At 38.9% G+C, this 22,858-nt stretch overlaps 1 long non-coding RNA gene across 1 annotated transcript in view; it reads right to left on the bottom strand.

Annotated features, from left to right (window-relative positions):
* The window catches only part of LOC311433483, a 38,465-nt gene extending 24,214 nt beyond the window's left edge, over positions 1-14,251 (bottom strand). The window contains exons 1-2 of the long non-coding RNA XR_014690775.1: positions 14,122-14,251; positions 12,450-12,659 (exon numbers count right to left, since the gene is read on the bottom strand). This is a non-coding gene — a long non-coding RNA (uncharacterized lncRNA). The remainder of the gene's footprint in view (positions 1-12,449; positions 12,660-14,121) is intronic.
* Positions 14,252-22,858: the final 8,607 nt, after the last annotated feature.

Below are 22,858 nucleotides of genomic sequence, written 5' to 3'. Positions count from 1 at the left end.
GCTCAGCTTTCCCCCTTTGCTAGTATGTTAGACTGAAGTGAGAGGGGATAAGAAGAGAGAACAAACATTAAACAAATGGAGTTTAGATAGGTAGAAACTAAAACATATTTAGAGTTTGTTTTTTTCACTTAGTTTGCAGATTTTGCTTACAATCTTTTCACACATTTTAATCTTCGAGACAAGGCCAACATATACAAGCCATCTAAAAGACAGGAAAGGGACAAGAGTTGAAGCATTTCACCAAGATCACTCACTGTCAGGAGCAAAGCTGCCACTAGAACACAAGTTTCTACTGTCCTGGTCTTGACTGATGTTCCTCAGATGATTTGTGTCCCAGATGAGTCTTCTTGACCTCCTTAGCTTTACCACCAGAAAAGCCTATCCTACATATAGGGCAACGTGTATCCTCTGCATTGAGGAAAATACTTGGTTCACATTTGCTGAAATCAAAGGAACATTTCGTAACAAACATTGAAAGAACTAGGATTAGTACCAGTTTTATCTCTTGGGGAGTCAGTTCACAAAATAATCAAAAGTTTACTCCCAAGGATTATCTTTGGTCTATCAGACAAAACTCAGTTGGGCTAATCTAGAACAAGCAGTTCATTCCTAGATTATGCGCTGAAACAAAGTAGTACCTAGGTTCAACAGCTCATGAATTCAACTTAAGTAATCATACTTGTGTAGCATGAGACTGAATAAGCTGTTTAAACAGACTTACTCCTAGATCTAGAGAAGACATTTAGGGAAGCATTGCTTCTGAATGGATTACATAGCACGTTATAAACCTTTTTCTTAACAAGCATCTTTGCCAAATAGCACCTCATTGTAGTTCTCCAACCTTACAATAAAAATACGAAGAACCTGTCTGGCCACTAACAGCATTCGCATAAGGGGATTTTCAGTCTAGTTATATATAAGCATCCTCTAAGAGGTTTAAACCACAAACTTTTACTGCAATATAAAAAGGGACTGTGCAGGACTTTCTAAAAACATTTGTGCAGAGGTATGAATAGCTGCCTTGGGGAAACTCCCCCGTATTAATAGAAATAGCTGTTATTGCCCTTGCTGTGCAATGGCTCTGAGGGAATAATTACAAATATTCTTGTAACTTACTCTGTTTGAATGTAGTGGTTTTCAGAAAGGCATCTCAATAAGTGGGAAAGTATAAAAGCAAGCTGATAAAAAAAAAAAAAAAAGTAGGGCTTATGAACACTGGAAGCAAGTACCAGTAAGGTAACACACCAGCACAAACACTTCTGCCCAAGAGGCCACAGATTTGCTACCCCTCTATTCCACACCATCAATTTGCCCCTTCACTTAGGATTTGTAACTGAACTAAGGCCATCTCAGTTTCACAGACCACAGTCTAATTAGCAACATATCAGCCCAGACCCTGCAATGTCTGTCGAACTTAGATCCAGGATAAGAAAACATGGCTGCCAATGTAAACTTATGGATTGTGATGTTTACACGTGGCATTTCTCAGCTGTGGCCAATTACAGCAAGACCATAACAGTAACCTTGTACTCCCCAAAGACTTCACCTGTAGTGTCTTCTCTTGTCCTTTCATCCCAAAAGACTTGAGCTTGAATGTCTTTTTCCTCTTCTTTATTCTTGAATAAGGGAAAGGGTCACAAATGGCTGACAACCAATCCATTTCTATAATCTGTCTCTGAAGAATCAATATCCACAGGCCTAAGAATGGCAACTTAACAGTGATTAGTGAGGAATATTTCAAATAGCTGTTGGTTATGCTTGAAGTTACTATTATCAATTTTCCTTGAGCACTTCCCGGAAACACATTCCTAACTTTCTAGAAATCTAGTTAAGTTAACCAACACCAAAGGAAACAGTGTGAAGAGAAAAAAGGCCTGAAACACCAGATATTATAAAATATAAAAATATAAATATATATTTATATATTAATATATTTATATGTATTGATATATATATATATATGAACTCTGAGAGATCATGTGCCATGAAATCTCTTGACAGTAGAGCTCTACAGTTTTCAGAACTTCAGATATAAGACAAGCTCTCTGGGGAAAAGAAATACAACAAGTTTAGACATTTGAATTGTTGTTTACCAACACTGTCTGCTTGAATCTTGCACAGCAGTGAAAAACAGTGAAAAACAGTCCATTGCACAAATGCCACCAAAAACTTTAGTGACCTGCCAGGATATCTCCACTTTTTCAATCCTGAAGTTGTCCAAGGAACCACCTTTAAAGTCATCAGTAGTTTGTTGGTTTCTCAACCAAAGGCCAATAAGAGACATGTATCATCATTTCATGAGAAAAAATTAAGGAACTTGAATAAAACTTTCAGAATAAAGCAGTCTCTGAAAAGTACAAACCTCAGAATTTGCTAATTATTTTTGGGAAAAGAAAAAGCTAGCCTCAGAAGGCAATTACTTTCAAGAACTTGTGAGGGCCAAGTCACAGCACACACACACACAGACCTCTGTCCACCCATCCTATCACTAACCAAAAGCAGGAAATGCGCATGCACATTTTAGTTCTTTGGTTTTCTTTCCTCTTTCTAGTTTTATTTACCTTGGAAGATCAGACAGCTTTACAACAGTGGAGAACATAGTCCTACCTTTACTTGTAACCCAGAGACTTTTTTTCATAATAAATTGAAAGCAAATTTATAATTTTGTAAGACTAACAAGATGAAGTTTTTCCATGTCATGTGTTTGACTAAGTGGTGGGGGAAAGTGAGAAGAAAGAAAAATGAAGTCAACAGTTCAGCTACTTCTATGAACGACACACTAAAAATAAATCTGTTTTGCAAAATTCAAATTCTATCAACCATTTCTTTAAGAATCTCTAAAGACCTAGACCTTGGAGTACAAATGTTAAATTTTACATGAGAAACTTTTGCATCAACGATTGGCCTTTGTGATTCATGGGTACATCTACCTAAATTTTGCCAGGTTGAGCTTTTGCAAATAAAAAATAAGGTCTCCACTTGTACCTAGAGATATTTTAGTGGTTAACATTTCCTTGTACCTCTTTGTTTAGCAAACTACACCTCATGAGTTCAAGTTTTGTGTATACCATTCAAAACAGGAAATTTTAACACGCATGATACATTTACAACTTTTGCCACAGAATATCTGAATGAATTCCAGCTTGAGAAGAAACAGATGAACCCAGATATTTTTATTACTATTATTTCTTAGCATAATAGCTTTTAGTTCCCCTTGGTTGGAAAACAAAGCATGGACCTCGTCTGTTGTTGGTAAACCAGTGCATCCCTGAGGAATTTTAATATGCTTGAAGAATATTCCTTTGAAATTAAAATAGGGGTTTCTGGGGGAGGACAGCAGGACATGACCAAAGCACTAGGACATTCTGGTCTGGAGAAAGGATGTTTTGGGGGTTTTAGCATAGCAGAATAGTCCACTCGTAAAGACTGGGAGGGAATGAGCACAATGTAAAGACTGTCAGAAAAGAAAGTAAAGGGAAGATGGTCATGGATACAAGACACTGGGGACTATAACTGAGCCAATACACATCAGCTGTGGAGCAAGGGAAGGAACAGGCAGCACTGGATCTTGCTAGGCAGTGCATTTATTGAAAGGACACACTCATCTGAACAAGAAATCCAGGAAGGAACCTGTGATCTGAGAGCAGGCAGAGATGAGATAGAAGGAGATAAGTTGGACAAGGAGCCCAGCAGCCAGGCTAACCAACAGGTTGGTGGCTACAGGGACTGACACAAAATTAAGAGCAAGTTAAGAATAAGATAGTTTAAAGACGAAAGAAATCTTGTGCAAAAGAGTTTGGCCTTTCTGTATGAAGCCTACTCTCCTCCACAGCCTTAAGTGGGTCCCTGAACACAGGCATTCCCCCTTGTTTTTACATCCATGAATATTGGTGGAGCTGACCAGAATGGTTTAGATTTCAGTCCACCCTTGTACTTGTTTACATGGAGTAACAATCTGCTCTGACTACCAGTTAGTCCAAGGTAGCTCCAAAGTCCTGCTGGTGAGTCATCCAAATTATCTGCTTTAAGGGGTATTAACATTGCCAAAAAGACAGTTAAGTTCAGGAAAGTCCCTCTGCTACAAATCTCATCTACAGAAGAAGGCACCCCCCCCCTTCAGTTCATGCTGATAACACACCAATAGCTACACAGCAATACACCTAACAACACAGAAAATTTCTGTAGAGAATCTTTGCTTTAATCTACCTTTAGAACTGACTGAATACTATATATAAAATAACAATGACTATAGGTCTAAGAATGAGCTCATAATGTCTCTGCAGAGAAGGGATGCAATTCATCCCACATGCTTCCCCCCTCATTTTTCAGAGAATGAATGCTTCCCTTCGCAGTCAGTCAAGCCCCTACCTTTACTTCATTTTTTGCCAAAAATTTTGCATGCATGGCATCTGAAGAGATACCATCTCTAATTTTCCACTGTCTGAAAGTCAATGACAGTTACACAACAAACAAACAAATCCTTTGGCCACTTGGGCTGACATCCTGCATAAACTGAGAAGAATTTTACTCAGCAAATACTGCTACAAGTCCAAAATATCCAACTAAACTATGCATATGTTTCAGAAAGGCATCCGGCATGGAAGCAAAGCTTTCAATTGATGACAGATCCCCTGCATCATTATATAAATTGCTTTTAAACTGAACCATATTTTCATTACAATTGTGCATTTGGAATTGTAGCACAAACTCACCCAGCTCATGATTTCTTCTTCCTGAAGTTCACCAATATTAATGAATACAAAACCCGAGTTAGTGAAAACTAGAAAAAGAGAAGTATGTACTGCATATTATTTAAAGTATTTTATTTTCTATTAACAACAGCGAATAGCTCCATAGGAACAATTTACATATGACCCAATAGCCTTTTGGTGAGCACCGCAGGCTTGATACTACTTTTAACTGCTTGAAAAAATGCACATTATGCAGTGAGATTTTTTTTTTTTAATAGACTTTCTGTTTTGCTTTCTTATCACTTAGATAAGGAGTTTGAGTGCTTAAGATTTATTTTTTTAAAACTGCTTTCACTTTACAGGATGACAGCAAGAAAATAAACACTTGCATATACTTTAAAATAATCATTGGAATGAAAAAATGGCATCTGCTATGCTCAAAACTCCTACTTGAAGTCAATCAATCTTGTTCAGCAAAGAGCTTGATACTGGCCTACAGTTTTAAACAGTGGAAGCCTACCATATTTACAGAGCTGTTCAAAGGAAAAAGTCTTTCTTCCCTCCTGAGAGTTGAGTGGAGAAAGCTGCCATATAGAGACATGTGCTAAGCAAAAGGGATGAAAACAAAGGTCTGTTTACACTCTAGGCTCAACTCAGAAAACACTAGAAAAACAGGAAGGCATATTCTGAACCTGGTACCCATTTGGTTTCCGTACGCGGTTTCACACTTTTGGTGTAATGGACTGATGTTAAAATGCAGCGTGCTTGCGCCTTGCTATTCACAGCACAGTCACACTTGGAAAGCTGTGGACCACACTGTAAAGGCGCACATCGCTTCTTGCAGTGTCTGACAAAGCAGCAATAAAAATTAGAACTACACCAGTTGGTGGCAACCACGTAGTATGAATGTTATAACATAGCAAAAGTAAACAGTTGGCCCAGGCTCTTAATTCTCTCCCCCAAAGCTGAGGAAGCAAAGAGTAACATCGGAGGTGCCTGTTCCCCCTAGTTCATCCACTTATCAAGTGACAGTGCTGAAAGTATTAGCAGTCTGGGGTACAATCTTGCTTTTATTTCTCCTTTTCTTACAGTGAACGGCACAAAAAATTCTCACCCCCTTTGGGATTTCTACAAGTAGGTGATAATTGCTTCAGAACTTAATATTAAAACAGGGATGTAATTAAGACATATTCCATTAAGCAAAACAATTTTTCCATCAGCTTCAGGTCTATTAGATTGAAGCAGATTGAAGACGACACCAGGGCATACATTCTCATGTTTAACTTCCTGTTCCAATTTCTATTCAGCTGAGCTTTTGAGACATCCTCACATTGTTAAACAAGGGATGGATCACAAATTTGCAGCTGTGTGCTTTGAGACTACATAGTGGCTGTTCGCAAGCTCAGCTATTGTCCATCTAAAAATGTTTGACAACAGCAGGCTGTCATACCCGAAAATCTTCTTGGATGGGGACTTTGAAACCTTTGTGGAAGATTCATCAAGATTATAAGTCTTTTCCATGCCATTTTGCAGTGCTGTAGTATTCCTATCTGGCAAGGAGATAAAATACTTGACATTTATATAGAAATGAATATACATAGTTAGTATGGTACACAACTACATAGTGAAGAATCAGAGCTTTTACAGTGTAGAAATAAAGTTAATCAACTGTGCTGATTGAGCAATTCATTTTAAGGAAGAGAAGCAATTCCACTGAAGTTAAAGACCTAAAGTTTAAAACTCAGCACTCAAAAGCCTTACCCAAAGTCCACTCCACTTGAAATTTTTACAATTACAGCTTCAGATCAGCAACTTATACTAAAGGCCAAATTCTGTCTGTCATGAAGTTTCCTGTCAAAGCTTAGGAACTGTTTTTCTCAGATTAATCCCTGTGCAGTTGTCTCATCACCTCCACAACCAGACAAAAAACAAAAGTGCTATAATACACAAGTAATCATGATGCAAGAGCACACACACACAAAAAAAAAAAAAAAAAAAAAAAAATAAAGCATACAGTCAAGGGAGTAAGGAAGTTTACAGAGCCAACATGTTTTTCAAGAGAAAAATAATAGCCAAAAGGGAGACTGAGCAGCAGGGGATGAAACAGATTGCACAGTTTGAAGAAAAACAGGTGGTAAAATGAAATTCAGTCCCGATTATGTCTGGTTCTGAATAATATAGATGAAAATTCTAGACACAGCAGTACATTTTGTGCTTGCAGTCAGGTATGCCAAAAGGACATTTGTTTGTCCACATGTTAAGCCAGACAATTTAATAAGAGATTGTTAAATATCTTCGCCCTCATCTTTTAACAGCACCTGAAACTTAGACTTTTTCTGTGTTGTTTGGAACAACTAGAAGTTTTTTGCATTTCCCTTTCAAATACTCAGTCCGTAAATCTACAGAATAGAAATGTCTCGGTATAATTTTCCTGCACAAATCCATACATGGAGGCCAAACATAGCTTGCTACTCCTCTAATCCAACCAAAGGAACTCTTTGAATAGTATGGGTTAAAACCCACACTCATATTTATTCTGTGACACAAGCTTCTATAGAAAGGCTTTAGCATCATTGCCTAAATCTGACTGACACTTTTATTACCCAAATCACTAGGAAGATTTTCCAGTGTACTGCTTCTGCTGGAGCTTGACTTTTGGGCAACAGACCAATTACCCATCAGGAAGTGAAAAAGAAGCACCACACATTATTTATGTACATTAGCTGTCCTGTCACAAGTACAAGCAGTGATTTTATGGATATCAAGGGACCATAAACAACCACAAAAAAAATTCAAAAATACCACGTAACATAACACACATAACCCCTACGTTAGCCAGATCCTGCAGTAAAATGTTCTGTTCTGAGATGGTTACCTTAGTGTAAGCACAACTCAAAGTGCTGTATGACAGATTAATGCAACATAGCACTTAAGCATCATACTGACTTGTATTACTTCCAGTCATTCCAGGACAGAGCATTCTAACTAAGACAGACTGCAGTAGGATAAGAAAGTATACTGTATTCATCATACCACCGTCATATGCATCATACCACTGACATGCTATGGAAGAGTTGAGGCAGCCTCAGCAGATTCTTCTGAGTCTTGGTGGTTTTTTGTTTGTTTGATTTTGTTTTGTTTTCATTAGGTCACTGCTTTGAAACCCCAGCTTGTAGGATTTGGAGAGTTCAGTACTCACTGAAGAGTTCTGTACCCAATAACATGAAAAAGCATGTAGATTTAGGCAACTTTGGTCTCAATGATTGACAGCTAAGGATACTAGACAGATCAAAGAACTGTAGCATAAACATCCACTCAAAAATGCCAGTTATCAAAGGGATTATTCCTGAAACACTTTTCACCTCAGTTCCAAAGTCCTGAAGACAACTGCACCCATCCTATAGCTTTCCTCACTTTTCCTGTCATCCTGTTAAGAAGCACCATGAGTATTTTCCCACCTGCACATATTCCACAGCTCCACTTCTTGCCGTGTCACTTGCAATCACTGCATTAATCTTCTACCTTCAGCTGCTTCAGTCCCTCTTCACAAATAATCTCTCCACTTCTTCTAAGAGTGGAAGTAAGGGGATACCTCCAAAATATCCTCCGACGCTCAGAGGCCTTCTTATCCTTTTATTTACCTTATTCTTCCTTGCAATTTCCTTTTATCTTCACAAAATTTCTGTTCTCCAGTTCTGCTCTGCTGATGTAAATGTGAGAGCCACCATGGCTGGGGATGCAGCACTTGCCCAGCAAGGAGAGGCTGAGGAATCACAGCTTGCTCTGCCTGCAGGTGAGGTATCTTTTAGGAAGACCAACAGCAGTCCCCCCCAATACCTGTTGGGAGGTTACTGAGAGGCTGGAGCAAGGCTGTGTACAGCTGTGTGCACAGGGATGATGAAACACAATAGGCATAAAGAGAAGTTCAGACTGGATGCAAGGATGAGAACAGTGAAGCAGGCTGCCCAAAGTGCCTGTGTGGACAAAGACATCCATAGAGGTTTTGAAAGCCTGTCTGGGTAAAGCTTGGTCCAACTTCACAGTTATTCCTCCTCCCCTAGATTATACATAGTGACATATGAAGGTAGTGCCTATAATACTTGCTTGACAAAACAGTGCAAGGAATCTCTAACCTCTTTAACCTCAGCAGCAGCATGTTCATCAGCGGAAAAAAGTCATCATCATTTATCACGTATTAACATCAATTAGTGATGCACTAGGCAGTGTTTAGACATTCTTCCTTGTCCAGGTTCCTGATAGTTGTCCAAAAGCAAAGCCATCACCTGGCTAGGTTTTGCAAGCCAAAGTCTCATAATAAAGTCTTCTCAGCCTGCCAGAACCATGTCATCAAAGACAGGTCACATCTCTAAATCTTACGCCAAGCCAGGTGCCCGTGATGATCTAACATTCTTCCAAAGACAGCCTGACCTTGGCAGCCACACAGGTGCAGTTATCAATCAAGGTTTCCAAACACAAAGCCAGCCCAGCATCTTCGTCCCGGACAGAGAGAGCAGACTCCCTGGTGTTGGCTGGGGGTGCCGACTGCTTCGCCCCCTAGCACCCACTGCTGGCCGGTCCAGAGCTGGAGCTACCATTGGACTCGGACAGGAACAGACACACAAAAATAGACACCTCAAGTCCTAGCTGCTGAAGGACCAACAAGGTGACAGATTGTACAGCTGGAGGAAAATCTGGAGAAGGGATGCAGATCAAGTTGCAATTAGAATTTAAACAACTCAGCTAGTAGGAGATGTCATCTATTACACATCTGTCTTGATTTCTCATTTGGAAGAGATTGGGTTCCTGAAGTACTGCTCAAAGAGTTTGTACGCAAATTTAACGTATGCTGTCTCTGTGGCTCAGGAAGAGCAAAATGAAGTTGAAACGAAAATCTAACAGCTCTGTATTGACCTGATTTGTTTCAAGGCAGGTTTCCCATGGTCTAAACTGACTTAAGTTTATATTTAAAATGGATAGCTAAGTAGCGCAAATAGACCTGCTAAACATCCCATCATTTTGTTAAGGCAATAAACAAGGATAAGTGACTTAGCAAACATTTTTTCTTGTACACACAGGACATTCCCGTAAGGAAACCATGATGTTTCCTGGACATTTTAATGGAAAAAGCAACGGTGAGCTGAAACCTTGCAAGACTCCCAGAATTCTGTATGGAAAGGAGATAAAGTTTGTGAACACAAAATGCACAGAAACTGCACAAGCCACATTGGTAAAACAAAGCATAGGCTTTGCTAGTCCTAGTGCTCACAGGACTACATACTTGAATGTAATCCCACTGCATGAAACAAGTGGAGACTTGGTCAAGTACTGACACAAAAGCCAAAACACAGCATACAAAGCATTTACAGGCAGTTAGAGCATGTCCATATAACTAATCAGAACAAAGGATAAGAGGACTTTCAGTTCTCTGGTGGTTTTGGAAACACATATTTTGTGTTGGCAAAATGCTAAGACTGTACACAAATAGAGATGTCATTAAAAGACCAGCATTTTTCATTTGCCCCACATTACAAAAAGGGACATTTCAAGCAAAAATGTTAACTTTTGACAAAGAGGTCTACAAACATTTTAAGAACAATTAACAGAATTAATACAGATCTGTCTTTTGATGTTGTCAACAGTAAAGGTTGTTACTGAAAGTTGTCAAGGCAACTTTTTGGGGGGCTAAAATCCATCTATAAATCTGTACAAGTACAGTCTGTAGGGTTGTACAAGTACAAGTCTGTAGGGCTGTTGGTTGTTTTTTTTGTTTGTTTTTGTTTGTTTGGTTTTTAGTTTTGCTTTAATTTTAACTATGTTCTATATACATGGGCACATGTTTCAAGCCTTCAAAATTCTTATTATTATTAATTTCTATTATTAAAACACTTGCATTTTTTTGTTGTGCCAATTTGAGGTATTCACATACAACAGAAAAATTACTCTGGTCTCCCATTTTACTGATAAATTTCACTTGCCTCAGTTTTCCTAAGTGAATTTCCCAGATTTACAGGCAGAAATTCTTATAGAGTCAGGAACAGGATTCAACTCCCCTGGTTTCCTGTTCAGTGGCTTAATGAAGAGGCCATCCTGTCTCTTTTGCACACATACATTGTATAATTCCTCTGGGGACCAAGAGGAGAGGAGCTGTGCGTGCACACAGACTCATATGCATCGTAATGAACTACTCTATGTGATAATGCAGAACATTCCTCTGTGGGAACCCTGCCAAAAAGAAACAATTGGCAGAAGATGTACATTAGTATGTGTTCACCAAAATATTCACATCTAAACACTCCACATCTCTCAAGAGTTCTCAGAGAGCTTTGCAGCCATTGAATTAAGGTATAGTGAGAACAGCATCATGATCCAAAACATAGTATTTACAGAGCAAATCATGATCTATCCACAAATGCTTCAATAATTTCTCACCCAACAGTCTGCATAGTGGTCAAGTATCTTAAAATAAAATCAATTTACAAAACAGAAAAGGACCTATAGTATATCACAAAGTATTTATTGCAAATAGATCATTTAGCTCTCACTGCAGCTAGACTTCACCAAGATATCTGGGATAACCTGTTCAGTACAATACTTTTAAATGTTTGTAGGTCCTTAAAAATCAGATAGGAACCTAGAGAGCCTACCTATGGAGGTTAGTCACCCAATGGAGATAATGAGCTGCACCATTACATACTAAAACCCTTAAGAAATCTGCCTCTTTGCCTCTGGGCTGGACTGTAAGAGAAGGCTAATTAAACTTTGTAAATTGCATGGGTGCTGAGGGAATTTATTAAGAAGTGCTCTGAAAATGTATTGCAAAGCTGCTATTCAAGTTCTAAGTATTCAGCAGGTCTAGGTTTGCTCAGAAATTCTTGAGCTCTCAAGGAACCTGATCTGAGTTTCAACTTTAAGAAAACTTGAAACCAGTTGAGATTTGCCTGATCTCAGTTTTCACTGAGTATTTAGCATAACTGATAATGATCCCTTCAGATTTACGTTCCATTTCCTTGAGTTTTTTTGGTTTACTTTGTAATGTCTGGACAATGTAAACATGTGACACTCTGCTTTTGCAAGAGAGGTGTGCCTGTAGCAAGCTCCTCTAGATATCTGACACATTTATATTTTTGTGCATTTGTATAAACTAGCGACACTTGAATTTAGAAAGCACAAGCATATGAGCTCCCTTCTTATGGTTTGGCAACCTTCTCTCCCTTTGATCCTTTCAAGGAATTCTTGGGCAAGATTTATAAACACTTTAGTAGCAACTCACTACCAAATACTAGGCATAGCTAAGCCAGCCTTTCCAACAAAACTAAGAGCAAGTCCACAGAGACAAGAGCAGAGCAGCTGTAGCTACCACAGAACCAAAACAATAGGTCCTATTAATAACACAGACACAGCAAGTTCACATTACTACAGAAGACCAGGTAGAGATACCTTCAGCAGCAGCTCCCCTGCTGGAGTTCTTTCCCTGGACATTTTGGTCAGTTATAGAGGAGCCAAGCTAGCTTAGGTTCATGCTGGCTTGGAGTAATAACACCTTTTTCTAGACAATTCTCCCAAAGTCCCTGCTAGACAGTTTCACCTATTACCATGTTCCCACTCTAAGGTCAGAAAATGTATGCTCAAGATGGAGGATATGCTTGCAGAGAAAGTGAGGCACGAAACAATATTGGTACCCCTAGTAGTATTAGGGCACATCACGGTAACAGCATGACACTGTATCACAGATTTCACCTGCATCTTTTTAAGACATACCTCACACATAACCACGATAACTTAAATACAAGCTAGAAGAGAAAATGGATTTGGATTTCAAAGATTCCTCACACTCGCCATCAGACTATTCTTCCTCTTCAGGATCCTCAAATAAAGAGGATAAAGAATATTCTTTGACTGGAATTTAACATGGATTCACTTTTGGCTGTTTCTTCAGTGGCTTCCAAGATGCTATTTTCATACACATAGCTGGAAAAAAAAAAAAAAAAAAGTCCTTTCAGCAGACATGCCTCTTCGATATGCTAGTCCCCCTGTAAAGAACAAATACTACCAAATAAAGATAGACCAAACCAAGCAAATGGCTGATCTTTCCTAGCAGTCTAAATCAGAAGTAACTATCCAATGGAAACCAACTTACATAAGGCCTTGACTGATACAGAAAGGAGCTTACTTCTTGAGTTTTAGAAAAAACATCTACAGAAATATATACCTTGTTATCTGAACCAGAAAAATAAGTGAGCTGCAGTTCTGCTATGAGTGCAGAGCTCATTTCAACTCATTTCATCTGTCTTCCATAAAGGACTTTTCATCTTGAGAAGTTTTGCACAGCTTTCCAGAGTTCACAGAACTGAACCTAGCTGTGGAGACCCAAAGCCAGCAGCAGCTTCCCATTGAGTCACTGCTTTGGACTTTGTCACAGGGCCGAGTATGAACAACTACATACCCACAGCATTACAGATGTGTTGCTGACTATCCTATTACAGCTAGGATGTGCATTTTGTAGCCCATGTCCCCCACCCCGATCTAAATCTAGCTCTGTTTGGAAGAGACGTTCAGCTGAGTGCTTACAGTATCTAAGTGAACTGGAAAGCAAAGAACAGGACCTTGACTCTTAACCGCATCCATCTAAGACTCACACAGAGCACAAACTAACACAAAGTTCAGCAACACTTGTATGACATTAATTACTGAACAGCTAAGTCACAAAGCAACATGTCTCTGTATATGCTCACAATTATATATTGCAGTCTGAAACAGAGAACCAGAAGTAAGAACATAAAAAATAAATGCATTTTTCCTTAGAAATAACAACATCCAACCAAACACTAGAAACCTAGCAACTATCAAAAATAAATAAATAAATAAATTCAAGTATACAGAGAGATCAGTAAGGATCCCTTTTTTCATGTCCTCTAAGTAATTTCACATCTCTCCTTGACAGGTTAAGGTCAGCAGGCCACATTTACATCTAGTGTCCTAAAGAACCTACAGATAAGGGACTTGATATCCAAATAAACTCTATATTTAAACATATTTTGAAGAAAGACCAAACATGAACACATGCCAATATTTTCATTCCATATGCCCAGCAATTTTGCTAGTATTTTTCTAGCTATTATAAATATCCAATAAATAAAGCAAAAAGGCACAATATTCTGCACAGTGATTAAATAGGAAGAAACCACTATATATATGTATAGATATAGATATAAATATAAAAGAAACAGGGCTTCACCCTGATGCTTAATGGATCACATAGGCGTTTGTTTTTTTCTACCTACTAAAACAAGGCAATATACCTCAGGCTGTACCCCCTTGGCCACGCCCTCACCTGCTAGGAGAAGCCACCTTCCAAAGAGCCATAAAGCCCCAACCTCACACCACACTCTCAGTCAAACACCACTCTCCTTCTCCAACACTTAGTTCCTACTTTCATTTTTTCTGAAAAGTAATTCTTTATTTCTTCCTTATAAGGTCAGGTCTCCTCACGAGTCTCCACACAATAGCACCTTCCTGAAAACTTCACCCATGTGATGATTCCCCATCCTCCTTATATGACCTTCCCCTGAGTGTTTTTATTCCCTACAGCTGCACTCCTTCCTGCACCCTATTGTCTGCCTTCTACCCTTCCTCTGCCTTGTGTGTGTGTGTTCTTCCTAACCCCAAGCCCATCCAGACACTTTGCCCATAGGCAGGATTTATTCTTTTTCCTTAGATATTTATTTGGTGGGGTGACTTATTCCTTCTCTCATCCCTAACACCACCAGAGTCCCCAAAGACATTAGAAACTGCTGTTGAAAAAGTTAATAGGAATGACCTGATTTATACTTCTTCCAAAACAAGGTTGATGTAACGTGGTTGTTGCCATCTGCCACCAAACAGAGGGGAAAATCAACAGCCTCTGAAGCAGCTGAACTTAAGGAGGAAATATTAAGCGTTATTAATGCAAACGAGCCATGAACTGCTGAAGCTTAGCTATTACTTTGCAGTGCATTAGCCATTCCAGCAACAATTTCAAACTTTCTGGAGGAGTAGGCAGCCATAAAGGAAAATATTCTTTATGGACCAGGGTCTTTTGCCTCTACTTCTCCACTGAAAGTAGGGGCTTAGCTCAAGTTTCAGCCCTAAAGTTGTCCCATTCTCCTCTAAATTTGATCATTCACCCCCTTTAATAAAATCATTAAACTTTTTGGTGTATTAGTTTGGGGTACTAAAAACTATGAAAAATCAAATCTGCTGGTAACTTTAAAATCTTGATCCTGAGATGAGAAAGGACCAGTTTGGGTCTCTAATCCTGCAGCCTCTGAAAAACAGAGGTCTTGACTTTGAGCTCCCTCATAACCACACCAGCTGTAGCTGAGATGATTCATAGATTTTTCCAACCATCAAGACAATTCAATCTGTTTGAGTTGAACAGCACTGAAAGTCTTACGTGGTAGTTCATGCAGCACAATAGATCACAAACCACATTTTACTATTTCTAGAACAAAACAAAACAAACAAACAAAAAAAAACTTATTAAGTGAATAAAACTGAAAGAAAGAAATTAAAGTTATAAAGCATAAGTGCATGTAGAATTGTCTTTAAATGGGATTGCCCTTGACAATGGCAGGGGTTCCAGAGCAGGGGTTCCTTACAGAGTAATTTTAAAAGTCATCTGACTCTGAATTATCATCTTCTCCTAGTCTCAGATCCTAGTTTGCAAGCAGTCACACTGGGGAAGGACAAGCAGTTTCGTTTTATGCACTCCCTAGAGCATGTAATCTTGGTAGGGTGGCTGTGTTGCAGCAAACAGGCTGCTCTATTATATATCGTGACTGCTCCTCATCTGTGTAAGTCCTGCCACAGGGAAAAAATAGTCAAGCAAGAGAGAAAGAATGTAGAGCTTTCAGCAGAGGGAGGTATTGACACAGCATATAACTCCAGGGGTGGGGAGCTGAGACGGGCTGTTTCAGTGCTCAGCTAGTTAGAAGCTGTATATGCCTCCTCTGGCAGTATTTAAAGAAGAAAAAAAATAGCCTGCACTTAAACAGCTTTGCTGATGTTGTTTTCCCACTTGCAGATGTTGAGCTGCATTCTGTTGTCAGTGAAAAAAATAAAATAAAAATGAAACTAGAGGGTGGGGGGAAAGGAAATAGAGACATAAATTTAAAGAGAGAAGCCTTTGGTCACCAAAAATAGCCACAGCAGATAGTGTAACTAAAACCTGTGCCTACGCTGTCAGCGCAGCACACAGGGCAAAGTTACATAATATTTTCCACATTTATTTCAAGCGGGGCAGCCTGCCAGCTTGATAGATTTCTAGAAAGGGTGGGAGAGAGAGAGTGGTTTGATTCACAGACTGCTGTATTTACAGCTCACCCCACGGCCACTGCCTTCCCCTCTTTGGGCGTTTACCTTCACAGTTTGCCAGAGAGCAGTGTGAGCATAACCCTGATATAGAAAGTAAGTCACTGTTCAGACTGCCTAAAGCACTACAAATGCGTAAGTTAGCTTTGCTTTTCTTGTTTTGACGGTGCTAACGTGCACTGATTTGCCGAAAGTGCAGCCATTGTTGAAGTCCAGAAATTAGCAACAGGAAAAGTGCCAAAACAAAATGATGGGGAGAGGAGGGCTTCGGGTTTTGGCTCTTCCTTGCTCTCTGTCCAAGTAGTCGGTCCTGACTACAGGGCACAGAAGCAGCATCTTCAGAAAGAAAAGCTTTCTGCAAAACTGTTGAAACAAAAGTTACTCCATGATCTGTTCAGGTTAGAAGTGGGTGTGAGTATCTGAAATGGATCTGAATTTTCTCAAAAGGCAGGGCTACTCCAACCAATTGCCTGGATGAAACCAGCTACCTACTTTTCTGTGAGGAATTGCTAGGAAACGTATAATTATGTGAAAAACATTCATCAAGGTCAGTCATACAAATGACTAAATGAACAGTTCTGTGCTACTTGTGACAAGACAATCCATAAAGTTAAGCTTTAGCTTGCATACTTCCTGCATTTATTCTATATTTTCTGTACATGTGGCAGGTCCTCCATTGGACCTGCCACTTCTCAAATACTTCATTGGACTTCTCAAATACTTCATTAAGATTTTACTGTTGCTGGCAAGAACTAACATTGCAGTTCCCCGTCAAAGCTAGAAAGTAGAAATGACTAGAAAAATGACAAACAAAAATGCTATTTCCTATGTCCAGCTTGCATGAAGAGAAAATGGGAGTGAAAGAAAGGGAAAAAATAGAGAACTGATATCACTGTAGTAAAACCAGTATGTTGTCCATAAAACAGGCTACAAAAAGGAAAAAGGAAAAAAAAAAAAAAAAAAAAAAAAAAAAAAGTTAAGACTCCTTCCCTCTTCCATTTGCAATACATGCACAGCACCATAAATGACTGTAGAGATGTTTGAATGGGAACGAATGGAAAATTGGCCAATTCTCACTAACCTGAAATGTACAGATGCAGCATAAAAGCTACTAGTACATATATGTAGATTAGTGTCAGTATCATTAAATCAAACTATTCCTCCAAAGCAAGTTGCTCTGACCATGATTTTAATCAAAGAAAACAAAAGGATGCCAGCCAAATGGTATCATTTTAACCTGTAAAGAGATGTTCCCAAACCAGTGCAGAGATAAAACAAAAGCACACCTCATGAAACAATGCAGTGATGTCAAGTGAGGTGTAATATTTCCTCTCACTAGTAATATCGTGTGCTTTGAGAGTAATGTCTTGGAGCCTGAAATTACCCTCCAAAACAAACTCTCCCCTTTCAATGTTGGTCTCACCAACAGTTTACAACTGGAGTTTATTAGCTTCGTTTCTATGTTATAATAACCTCCACCCAAAATGAAGAGCTGGGTAGAACATCTCTGAAGAAGAATTTTGCCTCTTATGACCACGTTTGAAAGGAATCCCTCAATTGCTTTTCTATCTTGGATGACATTTTATCATTTCCATGTTTTTTCCAGTCTGAACTTGGAGAGTCTGCACGTTGGCAAAATCTATAAATTTACCCAGGAAGAACTCAGAATCCTCTTTCCCCCTGGAAAGGAGCCTAATTTTAATAAATTAAAGCAAATAGTATTGAATTTACAGGATTATTTGTGAGCTAAAAAAAAAAAAAAGACATCCTGGTGTTTGGAAAAGGGTAACCTATTCACAAGAAGAAGATAAAACAGAATAAATTATCTCTAACACAATAAGTAATGAGATTATGTAGCATCATCCAACTGTAACTGTTTTGCCACAGTGTTACATTGCCATTGATTGAGTTTTCTGAATATTTAAAGATTGAATAATGAAGAGTGACAAGAAGAAAAAATAGAAGGGAAGGCAGAAGTTTGCTGGGGGGGAAGAACACAAAAATCACCAAAAAAAATGGAAACTTTGAAAAAAGGATGTTTGAGGAGAGCTGACTCAGACCCCAAAGAACAGAGAGTGACTAGGACAATAGACTGGGACACAAAGATGCTGGGTCAGTTCCAAGCTCAGCCACAAACTCTGCAGCAAGTTGTATAATTTATTTGAAGCCTCAACAAGCTACTGGTGAATGAGGACAGAAACCTTCCTGCCTCAGGGAAGGACGGGTTCTCATTGTGAAGGACAAGGTGTGTGCTGTCCACCGTGCTATCAGGGACACCAGGCATAGAATCCATTTGGCTCCAAACAGCTAGCTGAAGGACAACGTGCATTATCTGCACCAAAATCAGCCAGCTCTCTTCCTGCACTATCCCAACACAAAATTATTGTCATGCAGGAACATGCACTGCAATTGAAGTGCAAAGTTTGGAGTCACTGCACTGTAGCTTCTAAACACCCGCAGTGAGGTCTGCCAGAGCCCTTGTTCTGCACCTCAGCTGCAGAACCCCACCAAGTAATGGTTCTCCTTGTGGGACTTGAACTATCTGCTGTGTGATATATTACACCATGTAGCAGTAAAGCCACACTATGAAATATTTACCTCAAAGGAGCTTAGAAGTAGAATGTACTACCTCTCAAAGGGAAAAGAATTTATCACCCCAGATCCTGAGGCACTAATAAATATGTTGCACACTGTAAATGCACACCCTGCGTTTGTAAGTAACCAAAAAATAATGAAAAATTAGTTTTCCTGATGTTCCTACAGTCCTTCAGAGTTGACATTCCTCTCTCTTTAGAAAAGGAACTTCAAAAGCTGTAGCTAAGCAGTAGGACAGAGGAGCACACCGCAGTTCCCAGGGTAGGGCATGCCCTTTCACCACATCCTGACTGCGTCCTCGGATGGGACCGGTCTGCGCGCCACCTTCGTGCTTGTCATTGCTCCTACCTGGCTGTCCCCAGAAGGGAGGCGTGTGGTGAGAGCCGTGGAGCCAGCAGATAGGCCCTGGGCTGGACATGGGAAGCTAGGACCAGCTGAGCCACATCCAGAGTGCTTCCCTGCAGTCTCTCCATTGCCATGCACTGTGTGCTGGATCGCTGATTATGGCTGTGGGTTTTGACATGGCCAGATAATGTCATTTGCTTTTACTACTGTTATTTGTGCAGGGCTTTCTACTTTAGCTACAGAAATATTTTGCAAGCCAAAAAAAAAAAAAAAAAAAAAAAAAAAAAAAAAAAAAAAAGTCATTAAAAACATTAATTAAATTCTAAACTTGAGGAAACTACTTAAATGTTCACAGACAGACTTTCTTTTGATTGAGAATAAACCTGTGTCATCCCAATGCTATGGAAAAAAACTCCTTTAGTTATTCCTCACTGAGGGGAGGGATATCGAGGCTGGTTTCCCATTTTATATTTATTTGTATTACAAGGCAACATTGCAACAATTATTTACACAGAGGTATAAGTGTGCAGGGCACTTAAAATACTATAAAGCAGAGTAGCTCCAGAAGGTCTTAGTTTATTGTCACAATGCTGCAAGGTGACAAGGGCCCGAATTTCCACTGAAACTATTGTGTAGTAGGAGTTCTCATCACCTTGTAGGAAATGAAGGATATGCATACTCACTTAAATACACTGTGTTATACACCAATAGGAGGTAATTTCATCTAGGCCAGCCAACAGACTAGCTCATATGAACGGATGTAACCCAGGATGCAATAGGAGCTTTTCGGGACAGATGAGGGTAATTTTACTATAGGTATAATCAAGATGCAAGCAGCTTTGTTACCTCCAGGTTTAGCAGACGGTTGTTAGCACAGCTCTGCCACTATGTAGGTGGCTGCAGAGAAGATCTCTGCCATGCAGTCAGTCACAAAACAGAGATCCTTGAGCCCCCAAAGTTGCTCTGGAAGTAGGATCTGTCCAAGTGCTGTGACCAAAGTCCTGTGGATGCTTCAACCGAAAGACAGAGGTCATTATCTCAGGTCTGTTTTGACCTTGTACCTTATAAGCTCTATTAACACAAGTTCTGGGAATTGCACTCCTTTATGAAAACATGCTTTCCTAGGCTCTGCCTAAGAGGCCACTACAGAGGTAGTAATGAGAAGGAAGTCCTGAACACATCCAAAAAAGTGCCTAACATCTTTAGAACATGGTCATAATGAACTCAGAGCAGTATCTGACCAAAACCATTCAAGACTGGTCTTGTCCACGTAAGGCAAGTACTGTATATTAAAATTAATACCATGCAACTCTAATTTCCAACTATTTTAAATATGGTACAAGTAAGGACATTTCTCACCCTTGCTCTTACCACAGAACAACAAAAAGTATTTTCCTGTTGATAACAAACAGTCTAGCAGCAATGAAAGACATTTTATTTTCTTATTCCAAATTTAACATATTAAAGTATCTTAAATCTATTTTCCTACTTTAGTCCAACTCCCTTAGTAATAACCTAACTACAGATTTCATTAACAATTTGCATGTAGATTCATATAATTTGGATTTCATTTTTAAAATATTGCAAGCAGTAAATATTTAAAACTTTTCTTTCATTTTTAAAACTATTTTAAATAAAATAAATTTTAAAAAGAATATACAAGCAAATAAAACTAACATTTATATCTATATCACTACTCACAGCCTCAAAACAAATTTGACTTTCTTTTAAACTGTAATATGGAAAGTGGTAGACAGCCATTACCTCAGATGTCATAAAATATATTATGAAGACATTTCTGCATACCTCATAAATCAGCAATTTCTATTTATGCACTAAAAATCAGTCTAATTTCAAAGCTTCTTTCAGTAAACATAGCATGAAAAATCAATTTAACTTTATATAATAAATAAAACAGAATCCCAAGACCTTGTGTGTTCTCCCAGCTGTTACATGTAATCTCCTATTCTTCTTCTATCATTTTTATAAAATGTGCCCACTTTCCAAGCCTGCCTTATTTCAAAACCCCATAGGTCATGGGTTTTGGTTATCTAGGGATAACTCAGCTTCCTGGACTCCACCAGGACTCAAACTGTCCCTCCAGAAGAACAAGGTTTTGTATTGCACCTATTAGCTTTCCAGTCTACACATTTCTGGTTTCCATTCACTTTTACTGAGGTACGCCATTAGTTCACAATGTAAGAAACCAAGGAAATTCTTTCCACTGAAAGACTTTGTCCCACCAATCCTTTAATGCTTCATGACCAGATAATTCTCTCTGCTGTTCTGTGTCTTTCGTTACTCATTGCTTCCACAGGTATTAGCTGTAAGAGTCTCAAAGATACAGCCACATTAGTTATATATGTTGGAGTAATGATTGAAACTTTTATGAACACTACGATAACATCACATGGTAAATACCCTACATATTTTCTATTATTGTTTAAGTAGAGATTAATTTTAGCTTCTCATTTTCAATATTTTTTCTTCCACCCTGTTTTTCTGGATTTAGATTCCACCAGTAGAAGACAATAGAAAAAATGTCTTTTATGAAACCAAGGATGGTATCACCTGAGAAGGCACAGAACTCATAACCAAGTTACTCCTGCAGCACTATCATAATAACAAAATATAGGTACTGTGAACCTGTGGAAAACTATACCTATCTGAACTTAAATTCCTAAGTAAATGTTCTTTGACATCTACCTCTGTGCTAAGGGTTAAGGTGAGAAGTTTGGTTCCTAGAGCAGTGTAAAAGCTGGATGCCTCATGACATGGGTGTAAGCAGATCCTCTTCACAACTGGACATAACACACAATTGGAGCCATCCGGAACAAGGCAAAGACTGGCCTCTGTGTGGTTTCACAGCATTCCCAGACTAGCAGGAGTTACATTGCTTTCCACTGCCCAGTGCCTCTTAAATATGGTCTTTCTTCTCCTGGGCATGAAGGAGTAGATCTTCTCCAAGAGGGCACACAGCACTGATATCATCTCACAGAGCAGTGTGGACACCCTATGGAAAAGATGCTCTGTATATGTAGCTCTTCAATACACGTAGAACATTTCAAGAAAGGGATAAGGCAACCACAAAACATAGCAACCCCATTCTGTCCTTAATCTGTCACAGTGCAGCCTTAGCCTGATTTATAATCTTACATTCTTTCTTTAATGGTGGTTCTCTGTACATAACAGACTAATATGCAAAAAAAAAAAAAAAAAAAAAAAAAAAAACAGAAAAGAGAAGTGTGGTAGGGAAAACAGCTGACAATGGCATAGAAGTATGTACAAGATAAGACATAAAGCTCGCTTCAGCTTTGCACCTTCCCGCTAAGTATGACACTCCCTTCTCCTGGCACAAGCCAGAGGATTTCATACATTAGAAGTATATCACATTGCCTTTTCATCTGTAATCAATTTTCATTTTTTTTGTCAGTCATAAAATTCTATCTAGGGAAACCACTTGAAAAATCGTCTTATATATACCTTGTTCTTTATGTTAATTAAAAAAGATTGTCTTTAATTACTTATGATTGGTTTGCACTGTGCAAACATTGTGTAGATCCAAATTCTGCTAGTACAAAAAGTGGAAAAAAAAAAAAAAGAAAAGAAAAAAAGAAAAAGAAAAAAGAAAAAAAAAAAAAAAAAGCCAAGAAGAGATAGACAAGAACCACCCATATACTTATACTCAACAAAATGTGCAAAACCCAGCATGTGCAAGAGTAGGTAAACAGGACAGTTTTGGTCTTCTACTTCTTGTCTGCCCTTTGGGGACAGAAATGTCTTATTTACACTGAAGTTTTCACCACCTAAAAACCCTGAACTACCTCTGCTTGGACTCAGTGGCAGGCAACCCATTTCCAGACCACCGAGTCCACAGA

The sequence above is a fragment of the Aythya ferina genome (assembly GCF_964211825.1).
Source record: "Aythya ferina genome assembly, chromosome: 3".
NCBI lineage: Eukaryota > Metazoa > Chordata > Aves > Anseriformes > Anatidae > Aythya > Aythya ferina.
Note: the sequence above shows the minus strand (reverse complement) of the source record. Positions and strands in the feature narration are given on the sequence as shown.